The sequence below is a fragment of the Acipenser ruthenus genome, chromosome 7 (assembly GCF_902713425.1).
Source record: "Acipenser ruthenus chromosome 7, fAciRut3.2 maternal haplotype, whole genome shotgun sequence".
In the NCBI taxonomy this organism is placed as follows: Eukaryota; Metazoa; Chordata; class Actinopteri; order Acipenseriformes; family Acipenseridae; genus Acipenser; species Acipenser ruthenus.
The window spans coordinates 52,441,545-52,465,835 of record NC_081195.1 but is presented as its reverse complement, the minus strand read 5'-3'; positions in this window follow the sequence as shown (position 1 = coordinate 52,465,835).

Sequence of the window (24,291 nt, the reverse complement as noted above, 5' to 3'; positions counted from 1 at the left end):
AGGTTATACACTGTACCACTGTTTAAGCCTATACATATACACTGATTCTAATGCACAGGTACTGTTATGGTATCACCTCTGTGATACAGTACAATCAGTGTGTCAGAAAACTGGTTTTGAGTGTTATATGGTTAAATAGATCTTTAAATTAAAGACTAAATTGAAACATAATAATGCACATTTGTTTCTTGAACCCATATTCTGTTCACTGAAGATGAATACAAGTTTTTCCTCGCAGGTATCTAATTTGATTTGAGGAAATGAAGGTTGGTTGTTTACTAAACAATTAATATGTAACTCTGTTTTTTTCCATCTTTAGTTTTAAAATCCCTTTGGAGCTTTAGTTTTAAAAGTGATTACTTTCATATTAAACTGCCAGATAACATGATAAAGCAGCCAAATGTATATCCTTGCTTTTAGGGCTTTCAACTGGTTCAAATGAAACACATTTTTGTTTTTCGTATGAAAATATATTTAAATAGAAATTTTATCAAATTAGTTTATGGTTACTATGTGGGGAATTGGTGTTATTTAAAAAGTTGCCCTCAAAGTTGTAACTCTGAATTTTGTTGGCCTGTTTCCTTTTTTAAATTGGTAAGCCATCAGTAAGGTCTTTGACCTTGGATAAAAGGAAACACAGTTTTCACAAACTGCACCCTTGATTTAATAAATCAAAATGTAAATAATCTTGTTTATTAACTATTTAATGATACTTAACCATAATTCTGTTAATGGCATTAAAAACTAAAACCTTAACCCTGGCTCCGATAATTCAACTTATTTTAAGATGTTAACATAATACTGGGATTCGTTATGCAATTCACCTAACTTGTTGCCATGGATACTTGATCAAATCCATATGCTAAATCAAAATTAGAAAACCACCTTCGAGTGCATCCAATTACTGCTGAGTTTGAAACATGTTCTGGGATTTCACTTGTAATACTAAAGATTTGGGTGCAGTGTTTCCTCTTCCCCATTGACTACAGTATACATTTCATTTTCATGTCCTAATATGTTGATACAAAAGCATATATATCATGTTCTCCTTATGCTTAAAATCTAAAACTGTTTCCTTGCAAAATACTACAAGTAAATAAATCAAACTAACCCCCATTAAAAAGGAATGAAAGGCTTTTTAAGAAGGAGCTATGTAATGGGTCACCACATAACCTCCGAGCTACCTGCTGACAAGATGCAGCACTGTATGAGTTGATGATTGCCTAAGCCAATTTATTTTCTTCCCACTGCCTGTTCTACAATAATAGTTACCTTGATTTAATTCTAATTGAGTGCCTGGCTGCTTTTGTATAGGCGGTGGAAAATGTCATCACATGCTGTACTACACAGCTTGAGTTGAGCTATTACCTGCGTTCTATATTTTTCCTTTTGGTGATTATTATTATTTATTTTTTTAATGCCTTCATGTTGATTTTGAATGACAGTTTTACAAATATCATTAAAGTCGAACAGAGTAACTCTCAATTTGCAGAGTTTTCTCACATGACTTAAGGAATAGCCTGTAGTGCAGGTACAGTACTGTTTTAATTGTGTGTGTGTGTGTGTGTGTGTGTGTGTGTGTGTGTGTGTGTGTGTGTGTGTGTGTGTGTGTGTGTGTGTGTGTTTGTATCATTTTTCTGACCATCGGTTGTTAATTCCAAACATTGGCGTGTATTAATTTCTTCAACTTACCACACTATCACTATAGATTAGGTATAAATCACAACTCTCCAATACAGCTTTTAAGTGTAGGTGGCACTGTAACAGGTAGTATGAGGTAGTCTTACCTGCGTCATACATTTTAGTGCTGCATTGTAAAATGATAGATTTCTATAAAAAAAAAACAACTTTGAAACAAATTACTTATGAATTATGATGTGTATGTATTTAAATTATGATTTTATAAAATATAAATCTATATTTTTCAGAGCAGCCCTAAGGTTAATGAAGGAACGTTCCTTTTTTCTGCTGTACCTGTTTTTTACCCACCCATGTGTCTGGAGTGATTTAACAGACCAGTTGGAACACATAAACAGATCATGCCATGTTACCTAAAATGATGCAATAATCATTTCCTCAGGATGCTCCTGGGATGTATTGTGCGTATTTATTTTATAACCTAATCTTATTAATTGTTAATATAACTTTTAATATACATTTTGAGTGGAATTGATAAATACAGCAGTTACAGGGTTCATTTATAATTAGGGCTTCTGATTTTCAGTTTTAAACAATAAAAAACAATAAAACACCCCTGATACAAAAAAATGAAATATCCAATAAACACAGGAAAAAAACACTGAAAATGGTTACATTTCCCTTTCCTAATAAATAAAATACAGTAACCTACAACCTACAGTTGTGCAATGTCCCTCCTTCCTGACTTGTATCTCGCATTGATTCATTCTGAATACTTGAAACCCACCCCAACTACTGAGTGACAGTAAATTCTACATTTCTATTGGAGGATTTAAAACGGGATCACAATTACTAGAAGCTGAGGATTTTCTTGCTTGTGAGATTTAAAGCTATACAGTGCACTCCGTTTATAAGAATCAGCCGCATATATACACTGTATACGCATTTTCTATGGTTTATTTGAGACAATTTTTTTATTTGTGTAGAATCTTTATCTTTACAAGGAATAGCTCTGCTGTGACCAAATGTTATTTTAATTAGAATTGTTTTGTTGCATGTTGAATATGATAAAGGGGCTTCGCTATATCAGACGTTTCTCAATCACATAAAAAGTCTTGAATTAACAAATACAGATTGAAAAAAAAACAGGTACATTCTTTCTGAAATAAAACGTCACTATTAATTGTCGATTTGGCAAAGCAATAAAAATCGAATAGTAGCAAGCCTAGTAATCACCTCCCTCTTGTTAAATGAGATGTGGCTTGACCTTGGCTGCTCTCATTGGTAATTTCAAATCGTCACGTACAGAGCATTAGATGGTCCATATCAGGGTGGGTCCAACACTTTCTGTAGGATGCTATATGTACATATGTAAATACAGATCAACTGGCACCTCCTTATACAAATAAATAATTGTCTTGCAATTTTTCATTACAATTGAATAAGAACAGTATATATGGACTAAGGGGTTGAGCCAGCTGCATATTTCTGAAGGTTTGTTCATTTCTCTTGGGCACTGTAACAGGGGAGATCTGTGCTGACTCTTCTGGCGTGTTCATAGTGCTGCAGGGAGAGGGCAGCAGCTCGTCAATATCTGCCTGTCAGTCATGGCAGTGACACGGAGAGGGGAAAGAGTGGGTGTGCGGACTTTCCTTCTCTCTGAGTGGCTGGGAGGCGGGTCTTGGGGGGATTGCTGACCCTATAAGTTTCATTCTGCTGTTCCCTCAGGTCTGCCCACGGAGACGTAAGCCGGCGTGCGGAAGCGCTGGAGAAAAATCAGCCCGGACGAAAAATCCCGGCGAGACAAACAAAACCAAAAGAAAGAAAGATTTAGCAGTAGCGGGGGAAAAGAAAACTCTTGGGCAGCCCCCGACAAAGTGGATAGCAGGCTGAGGGAGCCGCTAGAGTAGGACGGAGACCCGGGCCGTACGGATAGCGACGGTTGGGGAGAAGCTGCCGAGTGCAGCACTTTTTATTTTGTAGTTTTGTTTACTGTGTTTTGTTTTCTCTGTTTCTTTTGCCTTTTGATTAGTGTTCTTTTTGTTCTCACTTCTGTACCCTGTACCGCTCCGGTATAGTGGTGGCTCTGTCGCTACCATAGTTGGTACGGCAGGCCACCGACAACAGCGCCCTCTGCGGGCTGAACCCAAAATAAGTTTCTAATAAAACTGGGCACCTGTGCGGTGTTTTCAGCCTCATTTCTGTCTCCTGTGTCAGTGAATTACCCACCACCCTTCCACACGTGGTGTCAGAAGTGGGATTCACTGGCACTGCCCCCTTCAAGCAGTGCACACCAGCATGGATGCTTCCCAGTTTGCGGAGATGATGAATCTCCTGCGCCAGACCCTGACGGCAGCGGTGCAAGGGCCGGCTAGACCGGCGGGACCTGACCCCTGGTTGATGAGACCAACCAAGATGACGGCAGAGGATCGACCCGAAGCCTACCTGGAGGTGTTCGAGGCGCTGGCGACCTCTGCCGGGTGGGATCAGGCCCAATGGGCCAGTTACCTCTTGCCCCAGTTAACGGGGGAGGCGCAAGCGGCAGCGAGGACGCTGTCTCCCGACCGGATGATGGACTACCCCACGCTAAAAGCTACCATCCTGAATCGCGTGGGGGCCACACCGGAGGGCTATCGGAGGAGGTTTCGGGAGGAGCGCTTCCCGCCCGAGGAGCACCCTAGAACCATAGCGCATCGTTTAAATGAGTATGCCATGGGGTGGTTGCGGCCAGATGCGACCACGAAAGCGAGGCTGGTGGAGGTGATTGTGGTGGAGCGCTTTCTGGAGTGTCTAGCTCCGGAACCACGGCTGTGGGTACAGCGGCAGGCACCCGCCACCATGGATCAGGCGGTCGCCCTGGCAGAGCAGTACCGGGCAGCCGAACCAACGCCAGCCAGGCTGCCGGGGAGAAGCACTGCGGCATCATTGGCTCCACCGGCCCCGGATAGGGCGAAGGGACTGGGGGGAAGGGGTGTACAAGGTTTTGGGCGGGGGGGGGCTGTGCGAGCTCCCGGCCCGGGGACCGGGGCAGCGTGGGGTTCCCCGCGGGCTGCTGCGGGGTCGGACCGGGGTCTCGCACGGTTTCCTTACCGTCGAGCCCCTTTGATGGCTCCGGTGTTTCCACCTCTTGCCGAGGCTCCAGGGCGAGAAACTAGCCCACTGCGGTGTTGGACGTGCCGGGAGGTGGGACACCTCGCGCGGGATTGCCCCGTGATGGAGTGTGACCTCAGCCGACCAGGTAAGCCTGTTCAATTACCTCAGTCACTTCAGCAGACGGGTTTTGTTATTCCTGTGACAGTGGATGGTACAAAAACCCAGGCGCTCCTGGATTCAGGGTGTGGTCAGTCCCTAATACAGGATAGCCTAATCTCACTGGGGCATAAACGGTTATTGGGACAGGTGCATATCAAATGTATTCATGGGGATGTACGCTCCTACCCTAAGATAAGTGTGAATATAACGATTGGCCAGCAGGGGACGCAGGTGCATGTAGGGTTATGTCCTCGATTGCCAGTACCAGTAGTTCTGGGGCGGGACTGTGGGCAGTTTAAGGATTGGTTAGCTGCTCTGACAGCCCCGCCCACCCTATTGGCCAAGAAGGAGGAAGTAATTGGAGAGATCTTCCCCTTCTGTGACCCGAATTGGTTTTGCCAGAGATTTAGACCCCGAAAAACTAAACGGGAACGTCGGGCCGCTAAGAATGAGGGCTGGCGATGGAAGGAGTCCGAGAGGTTTCAGGTGGGGGCGGTTGGTGAAGAGTCGGGGGGGGAGGCTGCAGAGCCGGCACAAGCGTCCGGCTCGGCTGCCTCCGCTCCGGACCGACCCGACCCCGAGCTGGAAGCCATGGGAGCTGATTTTTTAGCTCGTTCCCGTGACTTCCGACTCGAGCAAGGGCGTGACGACGTGCTGGGCAGGCTCTTTGACCAGGCAGCGGTGGTTAATGGTTGGGTGGTCGAGCCCAGACGCGCCGCCACGTACCCTCACTTTGAGATTAATCGAGACCTGCTGTATCGTGTTGACAAATTACCCCAGACGGGGGAGGTGCGTCATCAGTTGCTCATCCCTCAGCCCTTTAAGGAGGATTTGCTGCAGCTTGCTCACGCTATTCCCCTGTCTGGTCACTTAGGAAGGGACAAAACCAAAGCGAGGCTGGTGACACGGTTCTATTGGCTGGGGCTGGATGGTGACGTCAGACGGTTTTGTGAACGGTGTGGGGAGTGTCAGAAAGCTAGCCCTAGAGCCGTCCCGCGAGCCCCACTGGTGCCATTGCCCCTAGTGGAAGCTCCGTTTGAGCGTATTGGGATGGACATAATCGGGCCATTGGAAAGGAGTGCGGCGGGATACACACACCTATTAGTCATTTTGGATTACGCGACGCGTTATCCAGAGGCTATACCCCTCCGATCTATGTCCGCTAAGTCTGTTGCCGACGAGCTCGTGAAGGTTTTCTCCCGGGTGGGGATCCCCAAGGAGATACTGACCGACCAAGGCACTAACTTTATGTCCCGGCTAATCCGCGGGACATGTAAACTTTTGGGGATTAAGACCATTAGGACATCGGTGTTTCATCCTCAGACCGATGGGCTTGTGGAGCGCTTTAATAAGACCCTTAAGAACATGTTGCGCAGATTTATTAGTAGTGATGTGCGTTACTGGGACCAGCTGATTCCTCCCCTTCTCTTTGCGATCAGAGAGGTACCCCAGGCTTCCACGGGGTTTTCTCCATTCGAGCTGCTGTATGGGCGAAGACCCCGGGGTGTGCTCGATCTGGTCAGAGAGATGTGGGAGGAACAGCAGGATAATTCGACGAATGCCGTCCGGTATGTGTTGGACCTGCGCAAACGTCTGGAGTCTGTTGGAAAATGGGCGCAGGATAATTTGCAGCAGGCACAACACAGACAGGAGACCCAATACAATAGAGGAGCCCGGTTGCGCACATTTCAGCCGGGGGATAAAGTGCTTCTATTATTACCCAGTTCCGAGTCAAAACTCCTGGCTAAGTGGCAAGGACCCTTCGAGGTTACACGCCGGGTTGGGGCGGTGGATTATGAGATCTGCCAGCCGGAGCGGCGGAGAGAGAAACACATTTATCATGTTAACCTCCTGAAGCCCTGGCTGCAACCGGAGGCATTGATAGTGGCGCAGGCAGATGACGTCACCGACCTGGGACCTGATCTTTCTGTGTTGGCGAAAACAGGGTCGGTACAGATTGCAGAGAATCTGACACCAACACAGAAATGTCAGGCTCGGGCGCTGGTGACGAAATTTCCTGATGTGTTTTCTCCCGTCCCGGGGCGGACTCGAGTAGCCCATCATCACATTGAAGTTGAGCCGGGGACGCTAGTTCGCCAGAGGCCATACCGTGTACCTGAACGTAAAAGACAGGTAATAAAAACGGAAATTGATGAAATGCTGAGACTGGGGGTAATAGAAGAGTCCCAAAGTGACTGGAATAGTCCAATTGTTTTAGTGGATAAGCCGGACGGGTCAACTCGGTTTTGCATTGACTTCAGGCGAGTTAATGAAAAATCGAAGTTTGACGCTTATCCCATGCCCCGGGTAGATGAATTGCTGGAGCGTCTTGGCACGGCTCATTTTATGACGACACTGGATTTAACGAAGGGGTACTGGCAGATACCCCTGACCCCGAAATCCAAAGAGAGGACGGCGTTTTCGACTCCCTTCGGATTATACCAATTTAGGACCATGCCCTTTGGGTTGCACGGAGCACCAGCCACTTTCCAGCGGATGATGGATCGCATTTTGCGGCCCCATCAGCAGTACGCCGCTGCTTACATAGATGACGTGGTTATCCACAGTGAGGATTGGCCGAGTCATCTGTGTAAGGTAGCGGCGGTATTGCAATCCTTGCGGGAGGCTGGGCTCACTGCTAACCCAAAGAAATGTGCCATTGGGAAGAGTGAGTCGGAGTATTTGGGGTATCGAGTAGGGGGTGGCCAGATCAGACCGCTGATTGCTAAGGTGAAAGCCTTGGCTGACTGGCCGGTCCCTACGACCAAAACCCAGGTGCGCTCTTTCTTGGGACTAGCGGGCTATTACAGGAAGTTCATTCCGGACTTCGCTACGCTCGCTGCTCCCTTGACAGACCTCACCCGGAAGGCTGCCCCAAATACGGTTCAGTGGACGGAGCCGTGCCAGAGGGCCTTTCTCGCCTTGAAGCGGAGATTGTGTAGTAAGCCAGTGCTATGCAGTCCGGATTTCGGTAAGAGGTTCACCCTGCAGACGGATGCGTCAGAGACAGGTCTCGGGGCAGTGTTGTCTCAGGAGGTGCGGGGAAGCGAGCACCCGGTCCTGTACATCAGCAGGAAGCTCCTTCCCCGCGAGAAGAACTATAGTACCATCGAGAAGGAGTGTCTCGCAGTAAAATGGGCAGTCGAGTCACTCCGGTACTACCTCCTGGGGCGACACTTCACCCTGGTTACAGATCATGCCCCCTTGGCATGGCTTCACCGGATGAAGGATAACAACGCCAGAATCACGCGATGGTACTTGGCCCTGCAGCCCTATGCCTTCAGGGTTGTCCACCGAGCAGGGAAACTGCATCAAAACGCAGATTTTTTCTCTCGGGAAGGCATGGGGTTGTAGGATTTTCGAATGGACCGGTGGTGCCATTCTAAGGGGGAGGATATGTAACAGGGGAGATCTGTGCTGACTCTTCTGGCGTGTTCATAGTGCTGCAGGGAGAGGGCAGCAGCTCGTCAATATCTGCCTGTCAGTCATGGCAGTGACACGGAGAGGGGAAAGAGTGGGTGTGCGGACTTTCCTTCTCTCTGAGTGGCTGGGAGGCGGGTCTTGGGGGGATTGCTGACCCTATAAGTTTCATTCTGCTGTTCCCTCAGGTCTGCCCACGGAGACGTAAGCCGGCGTGCGGAAGCGCTGGAGAAAAATCAGCCCGGACGAAAAATCCCGGCGAGACAAACAAAACCAAAAGAAAGAAAGATTTAGCAGTAGCGGGGGAAAAGAAAACTCTTGGGCAGCCCCCGACAAAGTGGATAGCAGGCTGAGGGAGCCGCTAGAGTAGGACGGAGACCCGGGCCGTACGGATAGCGACGGTTGGGGAGAAGCTGCCGAGTGCAGCACTTTTTATTTTGTAGTTTTGTTTACTGTGTTTTGTTTTCTCTGTTTCTTTTGCCTTTTGATTAGTGTTCTTTTTGTTCTCACTTCTGTACCCTGTACCGCTCCGGTATAGTGGTGGCTCTGTCGCTACCATAGTTGGTACGGCAGGCCACCGACAACAGCGCCCTCTGCGGGCTGAACCCAAAATAAGTTTATAATAAAACTGGGCACCTGTGCGGTGTTTTCAGCCTCATTTCTGTCTCCTGTGTCAGTGAATTACCCACCACCCTTCCACAGGCACATTTAAGTCATTGGGGATAAATCTGAAATTCTGTTTTACTTACTGTATGAGGTTATTTGTGTATATATGTATACACACAACACACACCAGACATAGCACCATTCATCTCTGAAATCCAAGTACTGCAGATAAAAAGAAATTTAAAAAAAAACATTCTTATTAAGAATTCATCTCGCAGGGATAATGCTATTTCCACTACAAAGGAAATGATTCTATTCATAAGCGATGGGACCGGCAGAATAATGAAAGTGACCTTGTGGTATCCTAACCACCCACAATCAATGGATTAGTGTATTCCAGGCAACATATGTCTGTGTGTCTTGAGATGAAGATTCATATATATATATATATATATATATATATAGATATATATATATTAGCCATAGAGAACACAGTGTTAAATATCCAGTACCACTGCTAAATACATATTATTATTTGTTTATTTAGCAGACGCCTTCATCCAAGGCAACTTACAGAGACTAGGGTGTGTGAACTATGCACCAGCTGCAGAGTCACTTACAATTACGTCTCACCCAAAAGACAGAGCACAAGGAGGTTAAGTGACTTGCTCAGGGTCACACAGTGAGTCAGTGGCTGAGGTGGGATTTGAACCGGGGACCTCCTGGTTATAAGCCCTTTTCTTTAACCACTGGACCACACAGCCTCCATAAGGCCACTGTTTCCTAAAATTTTTTAGATTGTTTTGTGGAGAAAGCCATTTTACCTTAGATATCTTAGGGCTAAACTAAGAACATTTAGACAATTTAACATACATTATTTAACCTTAAATTATTATTATTTTTTTAAATAAGCATTCACAACATGATTAATACAAATCTACTTCAAAAAATTTGACCATCAAACTTGTATAGATTTTCTTGCTTATCCGGTCTTACATTAATTGGCTAGGCCTGCCAATGAAACCAAAGGGAACGTTCTGCTTTTTTTCTCAGGCTGATTGCTTTTTACAGGACTTGCTGCTCAGCATTTCTGCCTCTGCCCCTCCCCTGACACTTACACTCAATCAACACTATACTGTACAGTAGAACCGAGTTACGAACCCCTTGGGAATGGAGGCTATTCGGAAGACTGAAATGTCTGTAACTCTGAAAATTAGTTTTCAGTCATTTTAATAAATGTGTAAATGCTCTCTACACTCTCAATCTGGTGAATAATACAAGGATACAGCACAGTAATGCAATACTTGTTATGGTTTGATAGACTTTAAAACGATACACATTTAACTTAAATCGTAACTTTAGCAGAAAGATTTAAACATCCAGGAAATCCTGGGTAAACGTACTGCAGTGTGAAAAGAAGCGTTCGGCTGACGGCACACGCTTCAGAGGACAGCGTGTGTTCGTCTTTGCCGCTCCTGAGTCAGTGCAGGGGTGGTAGCGGTGAGCTGAGCCTAAATAATAATTGGAAATTCTAAATTGGGAGAAAATAATAAAAAATAATTTGTGACTACTAAATAAAAAAAAAAAAGAAAGAAATTTTAATTTCACACACGTTGTTAAAACCTTGTCATACAGTATTTCTAGAAGAATCCATTTAGTTTCAAAAAACGTCTTTCTAGGGCTCCCGAGTGGTGCATCCGGTAAAGGCGCTCTGCGTGGAGTGCAGGATGCGCTCTATAGCCTGGACGTCGCCGGTTCGAGTCCAGGCTATTCCACAGCCGACCGTGGACGGGAGCCCCCAGGGGGCGGCGCACAATTGGCTGAGCGTGACCTGGGGGGGGGGGGGGTTTAGGTTGGCCAGGGTGCAACGACTGAAATTAAAAAAAAAAAAAAAAAAAAAAAACATCTTTCTAAACATTACCTACCAGATCCCCAAAATAATTACTCACACGTAGATGTAGTACAGTGCCTTGCGAAAGTATTCGGCCCCCTTGAACTTTGCGACCTTTTGCCACATTTCAGGCTTCAAACATAAAGATATGAAACTGTAATTTTTTGTGAAGAATCAACAACAAGTGGGACACAATCATGAAGTGGAACGAAATTTATTGGATATTTCAAACTTTTTTAACAAATAAAAAACTGAAAAATTGGGCGTGCAAAATTATTCAGCCCCTTTACTTTCAGTGCAGCAAACTCTCTCCAGAAGTTCAGTGAGGATCTCTGAATGATCCAATGTTGACCTAAATGACTAATGATGATAAATAGAATCCAACTGTGTGTAATCAAGTCTCCGTATAAATGCACCTGCACTGTGATAGTCTCAGAGGTCCGTTTAAAGCGCAGAGAGCATCATGAAGAACAAGGAACACACCAGGCAGGTCCGAGATACTGTTGTGGAGAAGTTTAAAGCCGGATTTGGATACAAAAAGATTTCCCAAGCTTTAAACATCCCAAGGAGCACTGTGCAAGCGATAATATTGAAATGGAAGGAGTATCAGACCACTGCAAATCTACCAAGACCTGGCCGTCCCTCTAAACTTTCAGCTCATACAAGGAGAAGACTGATCAGAGATGCAGCCAAGAGGCCCATGATCACTCTGGATGAACTGCAGAGATCTACAGCTGAGGTGGGAGACTCTGTCCATAGGACAACAATCAGTCGTATACTGCACAAATCTGGCCTTTATGGAAGAGTGGCAAGAAGAAAGCCATTTCTTAAAGATATCCATAAAAAGTGTCGTTTACAGTTTGCCACAAGCCACCTGGGAGACACACCAAACATGTGGAAGAAGGTGCTCTGGTCAGATGAAACCAAAATCGAACTTTTTGGCAACAATGCAAAACGTTATGTTTGGCGTAAAAGCAACACAGCTCATCACCCTGAACACACCATCCCCACTGTCAAACATGGTGGTGGCAGCATCATGGTTTGGGCCTGCTTTTCTTCAGCAGGGACAGGGAAGATGGTTAAAATTGATGGGAAGATGGATGGAGCCAAATACAGGACCATTCTGGAAGAAAACCTGATGGAGTCTGCAAAAGACCTGAGACTGGGACGGAGATTTGTCTTCCAACAAGACAATGATCCAAAACATAAAGCAAAATCTACAATGGAATGGTTCACAAATAAACATATCCAGGTGTTAGAATGGCCAAGTCAAAGTCCAGACCTGAATCCAATCGAGAATCTGTGGAAAGAACTGAAAACTGCTGTTCACAAATGCTCTCCATCCAACCTCACTGAGCTCGAGCTGTTTTGCAAGGAGGAATGGGCAAAAATTTCAGTCTCTCGATGTGCAAAACTGATAGAGACATACCCCAAGCGACTTACAGCTGTAATCGCAGCAAAAGGTGGCGCTACAAAGTATTAACTTAAGGGGGCTGAATAATTTTGCACGCCCAATTTTTCAGTTTTTTATTTGTTAAAAAAGTTTGAAATATCCAATAAATTTCGTTCCACTTCATGATTGTGTCCCACTTGTTGTTGATTCTTCACAAAAAATTACAGTTTCATATCTTTATGTTTGAAGCCTGATATGTGGCAAAAGGTTGCAAAGTTCAAGGGGGCCGAATACTTTCGCAAGGCACTGTAATTAGATGTTTTGTTTACCATTCAAAGTCAAAATGCTACTATACAATTTGTCAGTCTCTTGTTTAAGTTCTTACCACTGGAGGTAAGGGACTGAAAGTGACTATCTTTACTGTCGGCGTTTGGTGCATTATGATGATGGAATTCCACAGTTACACAGCTTCTAAGAGAGCTAGGACCAGAATCCAAAGTAGACAAAGGGGTTAAAAAAGACCACTAGGGGAATGAGCCATAAAAGATGGAGGTTACAAGGGGATTAAGGGTGCATAAAGGTTTACAATGCAAGAACCTCTGTGTGAAGGAGATGAATTAATGCATGGATACATTCTTTTGCTTAACATATTTATTCTGAAAAATGACTAATACATTGGTATGTGATACTGGGTACATCACAGTCATTAAAAATATCCATGTTGCATAACAATTCTTTTCTGAAAAAAAAGACTAAAATCATTTCTTAGAAATACAATTGAGATGGATCACATTTTAAACAGGCATTGTAATATGGCAAGCCATGGAAACACAATACTGGAAATTATACAGTAAATGTACACTCGTGGTATGCAGAATGTGTTTTAATTGCAATCTTGTGCCTGCAGCACTCTGGCTTACCATGTGCTATCAAGTGACAACAGAGCCCTGATAAGAGAATGTGTAAAATGATTGAATACAGTATCAAAAGGAAATATGCCAAATGTAGAATTTTAAAACATAATATTATTTAGCAATCATTAAATAAAAATAATTAAAAATGCTTTTAGATTCAGAATAAAGATAAGTTATTTTAAACATGTGTCTTTTGTATGGTGGTATTAACTAACAAACTAACCCACTGTTCTATGGATAAAATGTATAAATTGCTACAGGAAAGGGGTACTGGGTAGTTATTCATAGCAGAGATATTTCCATATTGTAGTTTTGCTTGTTGCTAGGATTTGATAATCCTTTTGAGAATCCTTCCAATACCTGCAGTTGGCAGCCTAAAGCCTCCCCAAGAGGTAAGGCAGCTTCAGAGACTCGCTGCTGTGTGATTGACAGAGCTTTTATTACATACAAGTCTAAGAATGTTCATAGGTTCAGGGTACAGAACTAGGGACAGTTTTTCTATTCAACGATCAAGCACAAGATCTCTTTTTCGTTCCAACTCCAGCTTCTGAAGATATAGTGAAAAAAAATCAATTAAAAAATGAAAAAATGAAAACATTAAAAAAATAATCTAGATCCAGACAAAACGTTTTCTACACAGTGAACAAATCTTGAGGATACAGATAGCCCACCTCAGCATATTGGAGTTTCTTCCTCTCGTACACCTCATCCACAGAATTCTCCCATGGCATTGTTAGCCCCACCAGGAGATTAAGGCATGCAGAGCCTGACACAGGACAATGTCAGGTTGAAAGGTAGTTGTAGCAATATTGGGTGGGAAAATAAGGTGCTGGGCAACATCTGTATGCATTCTTTAATCTCTAGCAGCCTCCAATTGTCCCAGGCGAATCTTAGTCATAATAATCTTCCCTGTTGGTTGTTCTCCTGGATGAAGGGATGTTGTTTCTGAGCTGCTGATCTTCTTACGCCGTTCTTTGTGCTAATGCCAAATATTGCAGCACCTGGTCATGACGCCAACTGAAGTGACCCTAGCTCTGAGCCAGAGACTAACACAAAGGTCACGCAGGGCTCTTCCCTACCCACACATTCAGGTGTGATGGAAGAACATTGTATGTAGACCGGATTAAGAAGCTGATCCTTCTTCTGTTCTTCTGTTCCATTGTCCACAGGTCTCGCCAGCCAATTTTCCACTGTTCCACATTCTCGCATCTCATCCTTTCGCCCAGCTTTGTCAGGGACACTGCCTTGACACACCTCATCCTTTTTAATTCTGTACTGTGCATTTTCATTATTTCAGCTTGTGCGTGTGCATATATAATTATTTTACCTAGACCACTCTTCCTACGCACCCCCACTGCTTACCCCCTTTTTCCGTACATATAGAGTATCTTCCCACTTGAAGTACATGGCCAAGGTGTGTAGCTAAGTCTACTCACTCGCAATTAACAAGAGCTCTTTTGTTGATTAAGCCCTCATAATTTTGTAAATACAATTCTCTGATTGTAGTTGTCCAGCAAAATAATCCATTCATTGACTTATCTGCACCCCAGTAATAGTTATATTTAAAACAGTTTAAGTGGACTGATTGGTGGTAATATTTTTGTTAAGGTAGCAACCAGCATACTTTTAAAGTATTACTAAAAAGTGTATTATAAAGCTTATTTAATACATTCACACACCCTACCCTAAAGGGTATTATTTTCTTCCTTTAAATATGTGCTACCAGTATATCTTTTTCAGCTTGATCCTCAACTGCTGTTTTCCCTCCTATATACAGTATAACCATCAGTTTCTTCAGTTTACAAGCTCTTCATTTACTTATCCATGTACTGATTTCATGGTCTTTGAGCCATGTTATTAATATTGTGAGCTGCATAGCTAACTGCAAAATTATTCTTTGTCTGGGTGTTATGTGTTTCCTTGGAAACTATGTTGTGTTTCTGAAAGGAGAATGCACCCACTAATCACATACGTAATCAAATCGTTCCTTTAAATAGCCCTCTCGTCTGCGCCTCCTTGTCATTTCTTTGTCTGGTTTTGTATCCCAGCAGGTCGTGTCTGTGTGTCTCTTCCCTTCACATCATGGATTCGACTTTTCCAATCGTAGGCCCAGGGTGCAACATCCATTTCAAGTGCTGTAATTTTCCATTCTACTGCATTCTTTCATCTACAGTTCCAGCAGACCAGTGATTATCAGTCCAGTCACTCTGTTGCCGCACTCCATGCTCAAATTAACAAAGGTAGGAACGTAAATGTAGTCATATTGTTACTTCTTCCTTGAAATTTATTACATTGAGTTCTGGACTGCGACATCTCGCTTGTACAAAAGTAACTTTTCTAGAATTTGTTCAGTTTAGTTCAGAGAGGCAGCTCTGTGACGCGTACGTCAATGTGTTATGTATAGCCGGATGCGAGAGCGACCATACATACAACAAGATGAGAAGGCAACATTCATACTCAGCAAGCAGTCTTTCCAAATGCGCATTGTACTTTCACATTGCTCTATTCATACACAGTACTGTTTCAGCTCAGTATGCATATTTGACAATATTTGGGAACTGTTCAGCGGGGGCGGGGGTGTGAAGCTTACTGAATTTCCCGATGTTCCATTGGCTCCCACATTTTACTCTAAATCATACACATCAAATCACATTGCAAGGCAGTGCACAGGGTCTAAAAAATAAAAACTACGGGTAGAAGAATTTCCTGTGCATCAGGACACAGGATATTCGCTCAGAAATCGGGACTGCCTGATCATATAGGGACTGTTGGCATGTATGCAGTATGTATGAAACTTATCACACCGGTCTCGTTTACCTTCCATCCTACGCTGCTGACATTAATAGGTTGGTCAGTCTGAATTATTTAGCAAGGCAGAATATTCATATCTTGTCTCTTCGTGCTGTATCTACAGTGAAAACATTCCTTGGGTTCAAACTGGATTCACTTAAATTCCTTTCTGAAATAATATGGTATGACTTACCAGTAGGGAATTAAAAATATATATATAAGGACGAGACCGGGGATCAACGAACCATTTCAAATGGTAAATTCGCATCTGGGACATCAGTTGCATTATTTCTTAAGGTTGCCGGCTGCAAATAAAAATGTTTTCATTTTTATTTGCAGGGCTCGCCCTGTGGCCCGTACTGGCACAAGTCTCTCTACCGGTTTTCATGCCCATTGTTCAAGGCCCTCATCATGTACGAATCAAACACCTTTCAGAGACACACATTTGTGAGACAGCATCCAACCTAACAATCATTTTCCAAAGCACCCAAGCATCCTAATATGGAATGGCAACTGTTTCAGATTAGGTTACAAAATCACTTCAGTAATTACAGTTCAATCATGCTCGGTCATGTCAGCTATTGGGAGACCCTCTATCAGTACCATGCCCAATCTTCAAGGATCTCATCCTTTATTAAACCACCATCCTTTCTCAGAGTCCCTTATTTCTGAATCAGCCGTCAATCTAATGGGTAACTCGGTTTCTGAAGTACCCGAGCAACCTATAACTATAATGTTCCTCAGATTCTGTTTTTATCTTTATTAGGTAGTTCGGCAAACGTAAGGGGCAGCTAGCTAATACAATAAAGAATTGTTCATTTTATATATTTTATGGATGTCTCCTTTGTGGGGCTAATCACATTATTATTATTATTATTATTATTATTATTATTATTATTATTATTATTATTATTATTTATTTATTTATTTCTTAGCAGACGCCCTTATCCAGGGCGACTTACAGTCGTAAACAAAAATACATTTGAGAATCACAGTACAAGTAATAATACAATTAAGAGCAAGATAATCAATCTAAACAATTAATCAATTTTACTAATTACATAGTTTACATTTCAGTTTAATTAACCTGAATGAATGAGCATTACCATGTTAAATCAGTGACTAAATAAAGACAATCTATTAGTTAACTATAAAATAATCTGAATATTCATGCACGTTAATTCAAACCTCATCTTAATAATTTTTATTTAATGACGTGTAGAAGATCGAGAAATGAACACACAAAACACCCTCAACCACTAGGTAGATTTAAAATATAGTAGCAGTTTATTATATAATGACACTAATGATCCAGAAAAGAAAAACATAGTAAATCATCTGAGGTAGCAATTTAACAAACACTCCAATACAGCACGAGTAAATACTACTTCATTGGATAGATATAGTTCCCCAAAAATCAATTCAAATACAGTACGAGTGAAATACTATTGTTTTACTAGCATTAGGTATAGGTTCAACATTTCATTCCAACACAGTACACATCAACTCTGTATAAATCTCAGTCTGGGCTGCACAGACATTTTAGCATGTAATGACGTCACTCTTCTAGCAGTTCCCTAGCTTAGCTACACAGATAGTTTATCTGCATCTATCACGTACATGAACAATAACCCTTGTTCAACTACCATTTCTTTGGTAATAGGTCACAGATAATGCTGGACTACAAGTGTTCAATAACAATTCACAAGTATACTTTCAAAACAAGCACTTCATATAATAACATGAGTTAAGCAGCTTATAGTTACGTTTAACAAGGCTCAAACTCTGAGGTTTTTCATACGCGCATTAAAAGCGCAAATTAACATAACTATTTTATCAACTTTATGTGTTTGCACCTACAATTAATTACTTTAGTTCCACAAGGTAAAGGTACTGAAAATAAACTCAACTGTTCCTTGAAGAAGTGGAACCAAATCTTCCGTTGTCGTTCAGTTATTCACTTTGTTGCAACAAATCTTCAAACCCAAGTTGGGGTTTCGCACACTTCCCGTGTGTTTCTTCTTAGTTGAATGCTCGAAGGCCGACACAGTCTCTCAATATGCTATGGTTTCACGACTGGAAACAGAAGCTTGTTTCAAATGGTTCTTCTTTTGCCGTGTAGATAAGCTGGCTCCTAGACGTCTCTTTTTCCTATGTTCATTTATTGCAGGGAACTGAATCTTCTTGCAGTCCAGAGTTATAAAGCTTCAAGCTAACTCTTATGGAGCCACGTAGACTCGACCCAATTCAAATTCTGATTGCAAGTTACCAGTTTATATAGGACGACATTCGAAGAAAGACCTATCCATTACCCTATAACGGTCTTCCATGTGTTGGACAATGAATTTCCTCATCCTACCTGGGATGAATACATTATCTAATTATCCATCTTTCTGCTGTCCCCAGCTTCCCTTTTCTCCATAAATCCTGGTCGGATTTCTTCGATCTATTTGCGACAATGTAAAGGCTCAATGCTCTCTCCTTTGTGCTGTATGCAAGGAAATTGCTTCAGTCAAAAGTTCAGCACTCTTTCCTGTTGCTGGGTGCTCAAAAATTAATCCAACAGATTAGTCCAGATATACCTTTATATCAAAAATAGTTATTCATTCAAGGCAACTGTTCTTACACCTTTCTGAATTAACCACAAAAGAAAAAAAAACACAGATTAAAAGGTCAAAAAGACTTATTTGCTTCCACTGGTGTACAGTATGTACTGTAATATATATTCTAATTTCGATGAATTGTCAGTTACCCTTGGTGTTTTTCATTGCATTCCTTTAGCCCTCTTCTTTTTGATTTGGGTGGCTTAAGTTTGTGATTTTATTAATGAAAAGTTAATCATATTTAAAATTTCAAAGACTGATTTTAAATTATTTAAATTTACTTGGCACAGTTATTTTCACTTTGAACAAGTGAATTTCAAGTTCCATCACTGTGAATAATTTTGAGCATCGGTTCACCAAAATACCATTTAAAAATGAAATCACATGATTTATGAAATTCATTTTAATATTCTGGGAAATATAAGATGAAATCAGTAAATGAATCACACATTGAAAGTCAAAGAAACAGCGGTAATACATTATAAAAATAATAATTTAAAAAGAGTACTTAAGTGCGACAAAGCCCAATAATAATAATAATAATAATAATAATAATAATAACAACCAAAAGTGCTAACACTGGTACCGTGTTAATGCCATCTCTTATATTTTAAGATGCAAATCCATACAGACAGATGTTCTTTTACTTTAAGAAGTGTGATAAAACGTATTTTTTATTTAAAAGAAAATATCTGGAGGGAAGCAGAACAAACTGAATATGGAGGAATCTTGTCATCCATGACAAGTGATAACCTTGTCAAATAGTTTACATTACTCTTGCCTCTAGCCAAACAAATAAAACTAACTGAACCAACATTATGATTAATCTAACTCAGAAATAGATTTTCGTTTTGCATTTATGGAAGTAAAAATGTCAAAATAAAACTGCAAATATTTCTGGATATCATAAATATTCCCTGGGCAGCAGTGTGGAGTAGTGGTTAGGGCTCTGGACTCTTGACCGGAGGGTTGTGGGTTCAGTCCCACTTAGGGGACACTGCTGTTGTAACCTTGAGCAAGGTACTTTACCTAGATTGCTCCAGTAAAAACCCAACTGTATAAATGGGTAATTGTATGTAAAAATAATGTGTAAAAATAATGTGTAAAAATAATGTGTAAAAAAAAAATTTTTAATAGTATGTAAAAATAATGTGATATCTTGTAACAATTGGTGGTTAAAGAAAAGGGCTTGTAACCAGGAGGTCCCCGGTTCAAATCCCACCTTAGCCACTGACTCATTGTGTGACCCTGAGCAAGTCACTTAACCTCCTTGTGCTCCGTCTTTCGGGTGAGACGTAATTGTAAGTGACTCTGCAGCTGATGCATAGTTCACACACCCTAGTCTCTGTAAGTCGCCTTGGATAAAGGCGTCTGCTAAATAAACAAATAATAATAATAATAATAATAATAATTGTAAGTCGCCCTGGATAAGGGTGTCTGCTAAGAAATAAATAATAATATAACATTTTGTTATTGTTTTTATTTTACTTTTAGTGTAATTGATATTTTTATGTTTGGTTGTAATTGCTTTTTCTGTGCAATTAAAAGTTAGTGTTCGTTAATTTCATTTCATTTACATTTGCCACTAGTTATTCTAGTTCTTTTTTTAGCAGACATTACAAACACAATTTCAGAAATATTGAATACACAAGCACATGAAATGGAGCTGCTCAGCAAGATTAATAACTATTAATGAAATGTTGACTCACTATGTTTACAATGATCAAGTCAGGGTGTATTATCTTCCTATAAAACACTATTTTTTAGTGCTCTGTCTGTCTCTGCACTGTGCTTTAGTGCTTCATAAAAAGTGGTACGACCCAAAGGGGGATTCCTGGTTGTTTTGGCTTGCTAAACAATGTGCCTTTCCGTTCACTTCATTCTATGATAGGGACAACAGGAATAAGTCTTCATATAACTACAACAAAAACACAAACAGGTCTCATTCCAAAATCTCAGACTTTTCAAAATGTTTTGTGGCGCTATTTATTTAAAATATACTCACAGTTTTAATAAACTGTTCCCTGGCATTGTAAATATAGCGATCTCGGTTAACGCAGGCAGGGTCGCATCACACAGGGCGAGGCAATCCACACACAGGCGGAGGGGGAACCCGGGACCTCTCGCACTAAAGCACAGCGCCGATACCGCTGTACAAAAGAGCAGGCTGCTTTGCAAGGATCGTATATCGGGCTTATGTCTTCGTGTGTGATTATGTCACCTACCAGCCCTACTGCTGCCTTCTCCTGTGCACACTACACTCTCCCTTGTCAGCCTCAAGTCCGCCCCGGACTTGCTAACTAGGCTACAGTCCTACTAGTGCGTACCGGGGTACCTGCATCCACTTCTGACACCAATTTAGCAATCTTAGTTCCCACAACAGGCTTACATTAAACACTCTGTTTGCATACTTTTTTTTCAGTAATTATTTGCTGATCTACTATTACCATTTCAAAGCAAAAAAAAACATACCACTATGGTGTTGCCAGATATTGAAATGTTGCTTTCTTTCATGGAAATCCTTCACACATATGTGAATCCGGGAATCAGGAATCAATTTATAAACTTTAAATTGTTGCAATGTCTAACTTTATATTCCTTGATGAAAGGTTTAACAGGGGGGTAGTATAATAATTAGGGCTATGCTGAAACTCATTCTCATACTCAGATTGCCTTTAAGTAGAAGAATTTATCAGCAAGTATTCAATAAATGCATTCATTAATGTTGTTTTCAAAACAAGAAAAGCTATACTCCCCTCATTTTTACAATGGGGTACCAATCAATGTCAATTAACTTCCACACTGAGTGATTTAAAAGCTGATTGGAATAATATTTTCCTTTCATCCGGGGAGCTGACATTTGTACTGCTGTACTGGAATAAATTGACTAGTCCTCTTTAAAGCCAGCAGATCTGTGGCTAATACCAGTTTCATATGCATGCCCTGAGAGAATATTGTACAGCTACTGTCCAGGTTCTGAGATAAGCTGTTAAAGAAGAATTATCATTGTTATTTAAAAATGCCAACTTCTCATGAATAACAGAAGATATGATGGTTTACTTCATAACCAGATAAGGGTAAGCAATTTCAAAATCAAACCATAGCCTTTCAATCTCACTGTTCTGAAATAATCAAACTGCTTTGAACTCAGAAGCCACTGCAAAGGCAAAGGCAGGTTTTAAAAAAATAAATAAATAAAACTTTGGTAACATTATAAAACATGCAAGAAATAACTTTATTGTTGTGAATAGTTTCTGGCTAGTTTTATACCATTGTATTGTTTTACAAGATAGAGCATCTAACACAAACTCTGATGTGGCCTTGATTTCATTCCTCACATTTTTAGTCGTAGAAAAAGCATCGCTCATATAAGTTATACAGTTATAATAACCTCCCTCCCCTCATACTGATAAACGGCATGCTGTCAACTATAAACAGTAAACATAAAAATAAAAAATGGATGAAATACATTAAACTGAAAAGATTATTACAGTATGTCCATAAGGAATTCATTCCTCCTTTTAATGTTCTGATTCTTTGAAATATGATATGGAAGCCTTAAATAGAAAGCTTGGCTGTCCGCCTCACCTTCCCTTCCAATTTTAATCACTTCATTTCCTTCACCCACATATCCTATTTTTACTCGCTAAACATCTCCTGGAATACAGCTGTCATATAAATATAGTGACTAATAATATTAGGGTTAAACCTTTCCACTTTAGAGGTGTACAGTATGATGTCACTAGGTGGTAATCCATAATGGAGAGATTTGACAACCTACAAATTAATCTGCAAGACCACTTTCAGATGGCTCTACATAGCACAAGAAACGTATAAAAGCACCATGCTCGCATAAAACCGAAAAGTAAACATAAATAACCGAATGTAATGACTGGACTATCGTGAGATAATCAACAACAAGAAATGTTATAAATATGCCCATAGGTCTGGAGTTATACCACACTTGGAGTTGGGCTTTCACTGGTCAATTATCTACCATTTTATTCATAGCACAGTGTATTATTGCTTATTATATGACAAGTGGAATGTCACTGCCCTTCACTTTCAGATTGAAAATGCTATTATCTTGTGATTAAAATAAGACGGTACAGTCCATTGGCAGCTTACTAAGAACACCATGTAGCTTGAATGGAGACGGCACTTAACTGGCTTTATCCACTGTACAGTGTACACTCAAATCTCTAGTTATGCTTAATTATTTGTATTTTGTTCTATATATTTTCCCTGAATTAACGATATTGTAGCATTGGGTGTAAATGAAGGCAGACTCACACTGGTATTTCAGGTTCTCGAATGCAGGGGTTTATTAAGCTGGGACTCTACACTGGACCAGCAAAAGGTGCTGCTTTACCAGCCAGTGGTACAGCTACAGCTGAACAATGTAGTGCTACTCAGACTGTGAAAAAGAATAGTCTGTTTTGGCCGTGTGCTACACTCTACTCTGTTCTGCAGCCCCCTGCCACTGTCTTCACTTTGCTACTTATCCCCCTCTCTAGGCTACGCCCCTGGATATACCACACTTGATATATCAATCCCAAGCATGCACGGCTTCCCGCTCCTGGCCCCTGGTTTCCTACTGTTGAATCCCCTTGCAACATTGTTGTAACAATGTACTCCAATGTTGCAACTGGGTCCCGCTCGTGCTGCAAGCTGAGCTCCTGATTGGTGGCAAATCTGAACACCTGCTGAACCTTTGACTCTGGATCACAGAACCTTCCACAATTTGATTACAGCAGACCCAGGGTCGTTACAATATCTAATATATTTACAGTGCTATGATTAGTAAATAAGAAGCAATCGTATGTCTTCCTGGATGCTAAAGTTAAATGTAATTAACAAGAATGTTTTCTGGTCTTTTATACATTATTTTGATTTAGGAAAGGGACAAGTGATGTTTTTGTAGAGCCATTCATCCAGGTTCTAATGTTTCTTTTATATGCTAATGAAGCTGTTTATTTCTTTCACATGTGTTTCTCTTTTCAATGTTTACCATTAATTGGACATCTAGCTAATATCAATCTAATCACATAAATCCAAAAAATACAATTAAAATGGAAATGTGTAATACATTGTCTTTTTTTACCCTTGGGCTAGAGCTAAAGTATTCAAATGTCTGCCATGCCATACTCTCTCCTTTGAATTCTGTGTAAAAGAGTTTGACTCATTTTTTTTGGTAGGGTAGCACAGAATACTGTATGTACATCAAAGTCAACATTTAAGTAACATGCCAGAGGCCTCAGTCTTTACCTTTTTATACTTTCTTGCATACAAATTAAGATCTATTAAACATTGGCTCATGACAAGGATAATATTATACCAAGCAATCTAAACAAAGTATCAACTAAAGTTAACTAAAACAACCTTTTGCAGACAACTGAGCTTCTCTATCAAGCTTTATTCATCAAAAAGCAAAAAATAAAGCGATCATCACATTTTGAAAATGTGATTGTGAATGAAGTGAATACATTATGTAAGCAATGCAAAAAATACTGCAGATCTAGAAAATACATGAGTACATTGCCTAAAGCCCCTGACTGTTTTAACTTAAAACCCATGAAACATCCAAGCACACCTATTTGATTGACATTTGAACTCGTATGAAAACAGACCTGTGAGAGGAAATACTCTTTGGAAGACGAAGGCCAAAATAAGTATGGAAGTGGGATTTACAAATCATTCAATTCATGCAACTGCAGTCAGTGCCGAGATAAGGTTTTGGGTCATTGACTAATGTACTCCCTAATTTAAAAACAATGTGAGTAA